The sequence below is a fragment of the Miniopterus schreibersii genome (genome assembly GCF_964146895.1).
Source record: "Miniopterus schreibersii genome assembly, chromosome: 1".
Classification (NCBI taxonomy): domain Eukaryota; kingdom Metazoa; phylum Chordata; class Mammalia; order Chiroptera; family Miniopteridae; genus Miniopterus; species Miniopterus schreibersii.
Window position 1 is genome coordinate 87,717,159 of NC_138101.1, and position 12,013 is coordinate 87,729,171.

Genomic DNA, 12,013 nt, shown 5'->3' on the forward strand with positions numbered 1-12,013 from the left:
TCAGAAACCTTGCTTAAGTACTGGTTTAAAATATTTTTTTAAAGTTCTTAGTTTATTAATCCTCTCGTGGAAAATCTGCACAGTCACCACAGATAAAGTCACTGAAGAATGTCTCTCCTTCTGTTGTCCAATCTCCAGCTCGCTTTTTGCCAGCACCAACATTGGCCTTTTCAGTCCCCCTGACTCTCTTCATTCTCTTCTTTTGTTCCTTTCTCTCTTTCCTTGAGGTCTTCTCATACAGACCATGTCTTAAAAGTCTATGTTTGGGTTCATTTTTCTTAGGATAATCAAGGAATCATAAATCATGCCAAAGCCAATTGTCTTGCCACCACCAAAATGGGTTCTGAATCCAAACACAAAGATGACATCTGGTGTGGTCTTGTACATTTTGGCTAGTTTTTTCGGAATTTTTGTCTTGGGTACCTTTGCCTTCCCAGGGTGAAGGATGTCAATGACCATTTGTTTCCACTGAAGTAGTCTGTTGATCATGAACGTCCTGGTCCAGATAGTTACTGTGTCATTCATGATGACAGCAGATCTAAAATATTTTGTGCTATGTAAGGAACATGTCCTTTGCAACCATGGTCGCTAAAGAAGTCTTTTGTGTGAGTTGTTGGCAAAACTGTGTCACTTACTTAGTAAATATTGCTAAGAGAAGTAACACTATACTAGGGTATATAAAAATACACTAGGGTATATAAAAATATACTAGGGTATATAAAAATCGTGTTGTAGCTAAAATAACTGAAGAGAGGAGTTTGCTTCAATCTTCTAGCTAGAATAGAGAGAAAACGTGGGCCTTCTATTATAACAGATCTCCTGATAGAAGCAGCTACATTCTCGGTGGACATGGGGAATCAGATAGTACCCACCAGGACCTTCAGAAGTAGCTCTGGAGTTTCATAGACTTGATATCAACTCCTGGCTCCTCTACTTTCTTACAGTGGGACCTCTTAATTTTCCCTGAGCCATAGCGACCCCATAGAGAATGACAATACTATTACCTCCATCTGGCAGCTTGCTGGCTATCTTTCACATCCGTTCTCCTTTTCTTTCACTCTAATAATTTAGCAGGGTTCGTGGTCATCCAGTTAAAGATTACCCTTCACAGCGTCTCTTGCAGCTAGGCATGGTCATGTGACTTAGCAGATTTGATATATGCCCTATCCTTCCTGGAGATGGTAAAAACAGAAAACACCTCCTTGGAGTTTATATGTTGAGGATGGCAGAGACCCTGTACGTTTATAGGGTTTGTATGGGGATTAAGTGATATTCTATGTGAAAGTGTTTTATCTGGAGTTCTCAGAACAATACTGGGAGGTTAGCTAGACTGGAGGAGTAATTAGGGTTTAAGTATAGACAAGTCAGAAAAGGCAAATGGAATAAAGTAAGTAGTGTGCTTTTAGACAAGAGAGTAGGTGAGCCTCAGGGTTCAGCATTTGTGTGGGGAGCATCAGGCAGAAAAGCCCAGGAACCAGGAGGTCAGGAATAGGATTTGACACCCAGGCTGGGGCAGCAAAATCAAGTATGAGAGTCTTAGGGAGGAATGTCCGAGTAAGGATTTGGGAATATTGGCCAGTGTAGAGGCACTGGTGATAATGCTCACAATAGTAACAAAAGTAACCCATTTAGTCACAGTCGGTGTGCCTGTCTCTATTCTAATAGCACCTGGTAAACATTTTTAATATTTTTATACTTACATAACCCCCATTTTACAGATGTCGAAACTGAGGCTCAAAAATGTGAAGTCTTTTTGCTCAAGGTCTCACAGCTAATAAAAACGTAAGCTGAGATTCAAATCTAGGACTAACTGACTCAAAAACGCAAGTGCTAAGAACTAACTACCCAGGAATTCAGGTTTGTAGCATAGTACATAGCAAAGGGGTCAATGAATGTTAGCCGTTATTGTCTAGATAAGGGAATGAGTGTCTGACACAGGTCATCAGAGGCAAGATTAGAGCTAAGCTAGGGATTCTGGGAGGCCAGGCTTCCTATATGCCGTGTGTGTGTGTGTGTGTGTGTGTGTGTGTGTGTCTGTGTGTGTGTGTGTGTGTGGAGAGCACTGGGGAGGTGGGAGGACATAGTGGGGTGTTCTAGTGAGTAAGGAAAGTTGACCCACACTGGGGAGTAAAGAAGTGAGGAGTCAGGGAGCAGAATCATTCCTAATGCCACACAGTCTTCTTTTCCTTCAATTGTTTGAAGAAGGAATTGGACCCTTTGAGAACAGGGACGCTGGAAAGACAAGCTGACACTTTCCTTGATTGTCACAGAATCAGAGACTTTTAAAGCCAGAGGAAGATCTGAAAAAGAATCTAGTATCTAACACTCTCCTCTTGGAAGGAGGTTAAGGACATTCACAGGGACTTTTTAAAAGTCACCCACTGCTGAGAATAAGCAAACTCAAAAGGGCTTTGAACTCAAAGAACCTGCAGTCCCAGAGAAAGGCTTGGGCTTGAGAGGAGCAGAGTGAGAGAGCACACACCGCAGTGCACGTGTGCGAGATCGCGGGCAGAATGTGCGCTCGCAGTGACGGCTGTGAAAGGAAAACTTCTATGTTAGGCTTTGGCATTCTTCTTCGTAAGGTTTCTTGAAATAGTTCATTTCATTGTTATGATGTTTAGAAGATGATAAGATGTGAGGCTATTGGGGCAATTTTCATAGAGAACTATCTTTTTTTAGCAACAGGAACATACACGTGTGGAAGCTTTAAGAGACAGTTTTATTTGAGCATCAGGCACGCGGTATTTTAATTGACACAGTAGAATGTATTCAATAAATATTATGGAAGATATAAAGCCTTGTAATAAAACAAACATCTGTGAGCCCACCGCCCAACATTACCAATCTCATGGATGCCCTTGGCACACTCTTCTCCAGCCTCATTACCTCTCCACTCACCCAACCAACTGTACGTTTATTATTTCCTTGCTATTCTTAAAGACACCCAGCATTTCACGCACCTCCACCACCGCCATCTCCTGGATGTCAGATTTCAAGAGGCCATGGGGTGTTAAATAACCCGTTTCATTATTCTGATCGGAGCAGTATTTTGGCATCAGTGGTCAGAAAGGTAATGTCAGGTTGTGTCTTACTTTGCAGCAAATTTTAGTATATTTCTCTGTGCCTTCGGTCGTGTGCTCTGGAAATGGTGTTCCAGTGGTGACACTGGCAAAGCGTCCAGAACGGAGAGGCGGTGGTGAGCACGCGCCCGCTCCGAGGCAGCTGTCCGTGTGGTGCTGTGTTTCTAAGGAGCCAGGCACCATAAAATCCCTCTGCCCGACCACGGATTTCCAGGAGCCCCCTTGCCTTGGCTGGAAGTCCTTTCTTGCCCATAAGTGGCACCAAAGCCCAGCGCCCAGCCTCGCCCTTCATGGCTCACACCCGGCCGTGCAGAGGCACCTGCCCCGAGCCGCTCCTGTGGCTCTGCTCAGATTCCCGATTTGAAGGTGACTTGCTCATGGACGGGGGACAAACAGGAAGGCTAAGAGAACACAGGTGCAAGGGACACACTGCGATTAATCTGGGACCTATTTAAAGGAAAGCTACCCTCACACCATTGACACAATAATAGAAACCAACATACGTTTTTAAACTCTTGGCAAATTCAATATTTTAAGATAAATCAGGCAGGAGTGAGGTATCACAGAGACTTCTCACGGGGGAAGTCATGGAAATGTTTATTTAAGAAAAACCTTTTTACTTGTCGCTTTTCCTCTTTCAGGTAACAGGACAGCCTGACTTACGACATCAAAAACATTTTTGTCAGCACCCGAAGAACACGGAGGAAGTGTTAAAGGAGAGTGGTTTTGTCAGCCCGCACTTTTAACCTGGGCCTAGACGCCAAGAGCTGCACTCAATTGAGAAATAAATAAAAAAGTTGCAGGCTGTCATGCTAATTAACAGCTGATAGGGTACAAACATCTTAGCACATCTGTAACAGGCAGGCAGCCCCTTTTGACAGGCCACAGACACTTCACATGAAAATAGCTCATCAAATGTGAGTGTTAAGGTGGAAAACGTAATGTTAGGTGGGAAGAAGAAAAATAAGTTGCTACGGCAAGACGCACTTTCCCTTCAGTTGGAAAAAGACGCAGTTCAAAGTAGCAGTTGTCACATGTGTGGTGCCTTCATTGAAGGATGGTGCTGGCGTGATATGCTCATCTCCCCAAATAAAGTCTCTGGCTCGTATTGAATCATAATGAGAGGAAACGCACAAGCACTGCTGTTAAGTTCAAGTGGATCCCTAATCATTTAAAATATTTGAGAACTTTGGTTTTCAGATAGAAAGGTGTTTACATGTTAGTTCAGATTCTTAATGAAAATTTCACTTTTCAGTAGAAATTAATATCCCATGCGAAACTTTTATAGGCGCTTTCCCTAAGAGGTGGATCTTGAACCCTCATCATAAGAATAAATTCAAAATACAGAAATAAAATTTGTGTGGTTTTGAGTACTTGAATCATGTTGTTTCCTTCAATGTTGTTCTGTTATAACATTGATGAGGGGGGAAAAAATTGATTCCTGGCTGGGCCACTGTCTGTGTGGAGTTGGCACATCCTGCCCGGGCCTGTGTGGATTTTCTTGGGGGACTCCGGTTTCCTCTCTCATCTCAATGGTGTGCACATGAGGTTCCCTGGCGTGTCTACGTTGCCCCAGAGTCTGAAGGTGGGTGTGCATAGCCCTGCAATGGAAGGACCACCTGTCCAGGGTGGGTTCTGCCTTTTGCCCTGAGCTGCTGGGACAGACTCTAGCCACCCATGACCTTGAACTGGAATAAGCGGGTTAGAAAATCATTCTTACCTGTTTTTATTAATCTTCCTTAAATGTATGTATTGCTCACATTAATTTCAATGTTTAATATTAGAATTTTTTGGGGTCTTTATTTAGAAGTTTGATGTTGTCCAGAAATATGCCCTAAAAACTTTACTCTTGTGTTTATCAATTAGCCTAGGGTAAAATTGGTTTTGTTATATATCCTTTTGTTTAAAGTCACAGTTTCCAAGAACCCATGGACAATGTTAAGTAAGAATTTACTGTAATAGTTTTAAATAATGAAATTTACTCCCCCCCCTCCCTTTTTTTGTAGAAGAAGTGAGAAATTCAAATGTGATTGAGGTTAAACTTCAGAGGATTGGAGTCACAGTTTATTGAATATTGGGCATTAACATTGTATTCCTGAAGGACTCCACTATTTTGCACACTGTAATTTTCTTGTTTATATTTGACTGCAGAAAGAATTACATTCAAATGATATAGAAGCAGGGAGGGCTATAATGTTTGGCTGCCTCTGGAAATATAAAATAGTGACATTTTTCCCCAGTAAGGGTAGTCTTAGGCAAAAGATTACCATGATCAAAAATGGCCTGTAATGCCTCCCACCACTTTCCTTATTCGCTTCCATTTTAGTCTGTTTGGTGATTGACACTCATGCTCTCTGGACTCCCAGTTATGCCCTGTGTTCTTCAGTAATTCCTATGGGTAGTGTTGCACCTGAGATGACCTGTCCAGTACACTCCTCACCCACCACCAACATCCACTAGGCATCACCCATTGTCTTTCAGTCACACCAAATGTATGTCCCTTGCCTGTGCAAGTTTCTCTCCTCTGACGCTAATTATTTTGATGGAAAAGAAATCCATGCTCCAGTATTTATGAATGGTAATGGGCTCATCAGCTGTCCATCTAGTTAGGAAATTTGCATACTATTAAGGGTGTCCTGGGAAAGATGCATTTTCTAATTTGAGAAAAACCAGTCTAATAAAGTACATTATAAAAAAAGAAAAGTGTCCCATGTTCAATCACATAGAGAAAATACTGCCTATTTATGTTCATTAGTGGAGATTCATAACACTTTGTACTTTTCCCAAGGACGGCAAGTTCTATAGTGATGACAACTATTTCTTTAAACCTGAGATTTTCCCAAGTTTATGGACATTAATGAACACACCTATGTGTATGTATTTTCCTAATATAAAGTCTATTAATACTCCATGAAAATACACTTCGAAATACATTTCCTTAATCTAAAGTAGTGATTTGTCTGATGGTGTGAATTTCAGATACCATGGTGGCATGTTGGGCAAGCATATTGGAGTTAGTCTTTCAATACTTCTAAAGTCACACTGTGTGAATAGTTGTCTTCTCAATCTATGAGTAGTGGATTTTCTTATCCAGTTTACTTTAATAGATGATCAATTCTGGTTTTACAATAGCCAACATCTGGAAACAACCTAAGTGTCCACTGATGAATGAATGGATTAAAAAATGTGACATATCCTGGCCGGGCGTGACTCAGGGGTTGAGCGTGGACCTAGGATCCAGGCGATTGGGGTTCGATTCCTGGTCAGGGCACATGCCCTGGTTGCAGGCTCGATCCCTAGTTGGGCACATGCAGGAGGCAGCCGATCAATGACTCTCTCATCACTGATGTTTCTGTCTCTCTCTCTCCCTCTCCTTTCCTCTCTCTGAAAACAATAAAAGATATATTTTTAAAAAATGACATATATATAACAGAATTTTATTTGGCCATAAAAAAGAAAGAAATCTTGCAATTTGTAACATAGATGGACCTTGAGGTCATTAGTCTAAGTGAAATGAGAAAGACAAATAGTGTGTGATCTCACTACTATGTGGAATCTAAAAAAAAAACAACAAAACAAAACTCCCACAAAATTCAAGTTTATATATACAGAGAACAGATTGATGGTTGCCAGAGGGGCTGGGCAAAATGGGTGAAAGAGGTCAAAAGGTACAGATTTTTAGTTATAAGATAAATAAGTCACGGGAATATAATGTACAGCCTATTTACTATGGTTAACAATACTGTATTGCATATTTGAAAGTTGATGTTTCCATCACAAGAAAAATATATTTTGTAACTGTGTGGTGATGGATGTTAACTAGATTTACTGTGGTGATCATTTCTCAATATGTACAAATATTGAATCAGCATGTTGTATAACATAATAATATAATGTTATATGTCAATTAGACCTCAATAAAAAAGAAAATAATAGCTTTTACACTGTTGCTATTCTCCACCCCCTCATACTTTTGCTGAAATTAAGCTTTTAATTGCTGCTATTCTTTTTTGCTTCTCTTTTTAAAAAATTCTATTCATAGGAACCAAGAATATTCTTGGTATCTTGTTTTTCAATTACAATGTACAGGTTTATTTTCTTTATATATTTCTCTAGGAGGTTACTGGATGGCTACCTCAATCATCTGGAGGCTTGTTAAAGGTAAAGATTCCTGGACTCTTTCATAGTCCCTCTATATCAGTGTTTCTGAGAGTGTGGCCTCCAATACTGAATTTACAGAATATTCTTGTGCATACTGAAGTTTGAGATAATTTTTAAAAACACACTTTTGTCACTAGTTTCTTATGCTGCAAATGGGAAAATAAAACATTGCAACCCACAAAGAGCTTATTTTCTAGATGACAGATAATGAAACAGGTACAATAGTCCCACCTTATCATGGATAATACATTCCAAGACCCCCAATGGATGCCTGATACCACAGATAATTCTGAACTCTATATGTACTATGCTTTTTCCTATACATAATAACTATCATAAGTTTAATTTATAAATTAGTCACAGCAAGAAATTAACAACAATAACTAATAATAGAATAGAGCGATGATGACAATGTACTATAATCAAAGTTATGTGAATATTGTCTCTCTCTCTCTCACACACACACACACACATACACACACACACACACACACACACACACTCACAACCAAGACTGCTACTTAGTGACTAATGGACAGGGAGTGACTACAGTCTACAGCATGGAGCCACTGACAAAAGGATGATTCAAGTCCTGGTTGGATCAGAGTGGGATGGCTCCAGATTTCATCACACTACTCAGAATGTCACACAACTTAAAATTTATGAGTTGTTTATTTCTGAAATTTTCCATTTAATATTTTTGGACTGTGGTTTATCATGCATAAGTGAAACCAGGAAAAGAGAAACCACAGATAAGGGGGCACTACTGTAGTTGAGACTATGAATATGCATTACACAATTAGGTCCTTGCATTTTTCTTTAAAAATCAGGTCTTCTGGTCACTTTGAAGTGAGTTTAGACACAGCCTCTCTCTTAGTATCTTGATGAATTATTCCTGAAGAAAACAGAAGATAGAAGAGAATGACAGAGGAGATTTCAAGATGGTGGTGGATTGAGTAGAAGCTACAGTGACACTCTCTCAGGAACAAACTGGAATTACAACTAAAATAGTGAAAAGCCATCCTGAATAACAATCAACTGCAGCTGAAGATGAGCTGGAGAGCACCCTCATAACCAAAGAGGAAAAGTGGAGACCTTATAGAGACTTGTAGGAAGTGCAGAGGCAAGAGGGCTGTCTGGCTCCCATAGGTAGCAGCTGAAGGTCCAGAGGGATATTTCAGCTGTGGGGGGCTTCCTAGCCCAGAACACCAGAATTGAGAAAGGTGCCCACATAACATCTGGCTGTGAAAAGCAGGAGGGTTCTGTCTGCCAAGGAGAGATGACTGGAAATGCAGGTGCACTCTTAAAGGGCCAACATACAGTTTCTGTGCAGCCACTCACCTTGGGCTCCAGCAGCTGGAAAGCAGAGTGGACTAGAGTAATGTGAGAAGAATATGGGATTTTGGGCTCTGGATACTAAGATCAAAGGGCAGCCATCTGCATTCCTTTGCTGAGTCATTCCCTCATACTGCAGAAGACATCTTTCTCTGGCAGATCTTTTCCAGCCAGACAGCTTTTCCCTGCGGGTGGGAAGCAATTGCCCCACCCACTGGAAAACCTCTCACTCCACCCAGTGGAATTTATGCCTTGCTGTGGCCTATACCTTGAGGCTCATTAAGAGACTAAGATTAATCAGCCTGCAGGCAGAGGTGGACCTTGGGGAGTTTTGAGTCTTTGCCTGATCTGTTTCTGGACCCAGGCCTTGGAAAAGAAGACTTTGGTGTGCATCTTGGTCCTGTCCAAACACACCCAGCCTCAGAAGAGGGAACCACAAACCGTGGGTTGTTGATAGCTCCAAACAGGGTACTCAAGGCCAGTCAAAAACAGTGTCTGACATTGGCCAGCACCAGAGATCCTCCAAAAAGACTGAGAGTCCTAGCAGATTCACCTACTACATAGAAACAAACCCAAATAGGCAGCCAAAATGGGGAGACAAAAAAAACAAGCCCCAAATGAAAGAAAAAGAGAAGTCTCCAGAAAAAGAGCTAAATGAAATGGAGATAAGCAATCTTTCAGATATAGAATTCAGAATACTGATTGTAAGGATGCTCAACAGCATGGAAAAAGATATGAAATCTATGAAAAATGACCAGTCAGAAATGAAGAATGACATAGCATAAATAAAGAATACATTGGAAGGATTAAACAGCAGATTAGAGGAAGCTGAGGATCAGATCAGTGAATTAGAAGACAGGGTAGAAAAAAATCACTCAAACAGAGGTCCAAAAAGAAAAAAACAATAAAAAACAGAAGGGCAGGTTAAGGGAGCTGTGGGACAACATGAAACATAACAATATTCTCACTATAGGAATGCCAGAAGGGGAAGAGAATAAGCAAGGGGTAGAAAATTTGTTTGAAGAAATAATGGCAGAAAACTTCCCTAACCTGGTGGAGGAAAAAGCCACACAAGTTCAGGAGGCACAGAGAGTCCCAAGCAAGAACCCAAAGAGGCCCATGCCCAGACACGTCATAATTAAAATGCCAAGAACTCAAGACAAAGAGAGAATCTTAAAGGCAGCTAGAGAAAAGTAACCCATTACCTACAAAGGAGCTCCCATAAGGTTGTCAGCTGACTTCTCATCAGAAACTCTACAGGCCAGGAGAGAATGGCATGGAGTATTCAAGGTAATGCAAAACAAGGCTCTGAAACCAAGACTACTCTATCCACCAAGGCTATCATTCAAAATAGATGGTGAAATAAAGAGCTTCCCAGATCAAAAAAGGCTAAAGGAGTTTATCACCACCAAACCAGCAGTGCAGGAAATGTTAAAGGGACTGCTAGAATAATAAGATAGAGAGAAACAAAGGCATGAAGAATTAAAATGGCAATAAATAAGGACCTACAATAATAACCTTAAGGACTTTAAGGGAGAGATCAACAGCAATACAGTCATAGTCGTAGACTTTAACACCCCACTGACTTCACTGGATAGATCTTCCAGACAAAAAGGCAACACAGAAACAGTAACTCTAAATGGCACACTAGATGGGATGGATTTAATTGATATTTACAGAGCATTTCACCCCAAAGCTGCAGAATGTATATTCCTCTCAAGTGCACATGGGTCATTCTCAAAGATAGACCACATGTTACAAAACAAAACAAGCTTCTAAAAGTTCAAGAAGATTGGAATCATATCAAGCATCTCAGATCACAATGGCATGAAATTAGAAATCAACTACAGTAAAAACACTCAAAAACATTCAAACACATGGAGGCTAAATAGCATGTTATCAAACAATGAATGGGTTACCAATAAGATCAAGAGAGAAATCAAAAACTTCCTCGAAACAACTGCAAATGAACACTCAACAATCGAAAATCCATGGGACACAGTGAAAGCAGTCCAGAGAGGGAAGTTCATAGCACTACAGACTTACCTCAAAAAGCAAGAAAAATTTTTAGTAAACTATCTAACCCTACAACTTAAAGAATTAGAAAGCTCCCCTGTGAAGCCCTAGGTACCAGGGCTTTTGTTTGCTGGGAGTTTTTTGGTTACTGCTTCAATGTCATCAGTTGTTATTAGCCTACTTAGGTTTTCTGATTCTTCCTGGTTCAGTTTTACATGATCTCACTCATATGCGGAATCCAATAAACAAAATAGACTGAAACAAAATAGATACAGAGACGTAGAAGCATGGAACAGACTGATGAATCTCAGTTGGAAGGTGGGGATGAGGGAGTAGGTGGGGAAAGATTAATCAAAAACTTATATGCATATATGCATAACCCATGGACTCAGGCAATAGTGTGGTGGAGGCCTGGGAGAGGGTGGATGCTGGGTGGAGAGTATCAATGGGAGATATCTATAATACTTTCAACAATAAAGATAAATTTTAAAAAAAAGAGAGAGAGACAATGGCAGAAGGTACCTTTTTTTCTGAGGACATCTGAAATGTAGGCAAGGGCCAGATGCCTCACAACCTGATTATTTTATAATCTTATCCCTTCATTTACCTGGGTTTGGGTATCTCATACATAAGGTAAGATAATTGAGCAAAATAATCTCTAAATTCCCTTTGAGCATTAATAAGTAATATATCATTCTTCTCCAGAGAAACATAAAGTTAAGTCAGTGGATAAAATGAAAATGAAGATAGAAGTTCTCTTAAATGACAAATACTGAAGACATATGCCACTTTACAGCCAAGTTTCCTTCTTGTGTGTGTGTTTTTTTTTAAATAATGAAACAATATTATACATCATGGAAAAGAGTAAAATATAGCTACATGCATCAACTTGGATGCATCTCAGAAAACAATACTGAGTAGAAAAATCAAGTTGCAGAAGAAGAGAGTGATTTTGTTTATATCAATTCAAAACATTCAAAACCAAACTACAGATTGAAGATATTAACATATGCACCAAACTACAAGGAAAAGCAAGGGAATGATAGTCCGAAATTCGGGGTAGTGGTGTTCCCAAGGAAGGAGTGGTATGACGTCATGGAGTGGCACCCGGGAGCCCTCATAGGTGCCACAGACACTCTATTGCTTATCCTGGTGGTGGGCAAATGGTTCTGAATTTTATTGTAATTCATCACACCTTATACACGTTATAATTATCCTTTGGTATCCATTCTGTTTTTAATAGAAAATCTAAAACTAAGTTGAGAGCATACATATCTTGACATAGAGTAAATTTTCTCCTGTATTGTGTGTGTTTCCCACTCTTTCTCTATTTCTTTACAGATTTCCATGTTTACATAAATAGATGTTTTATGCAAAACATGAAACAGAACCTTGTACTTTGGTAGTTCTTCATATAAAAA

At 40.1% G+C, this 12,013-nt stretch overlaps 1 pseudogene across 1 annotated transcript; it reads right to left on the reverse strand.

Moving 5' to 3' along the window:
* Nucleotides 1-525, reverse strand: LOC308562821 (small ribosomal subunit protein eS24 pseudogene; annotated as a pseudogene). The gene has a single exon. The product of its transcript is annotated as a small ribosomal subunit protein eS24 pseudogene (transcript).
* Between the last annotated feature and the right edge of the window lie 11,488 nt (nt 526-12,013).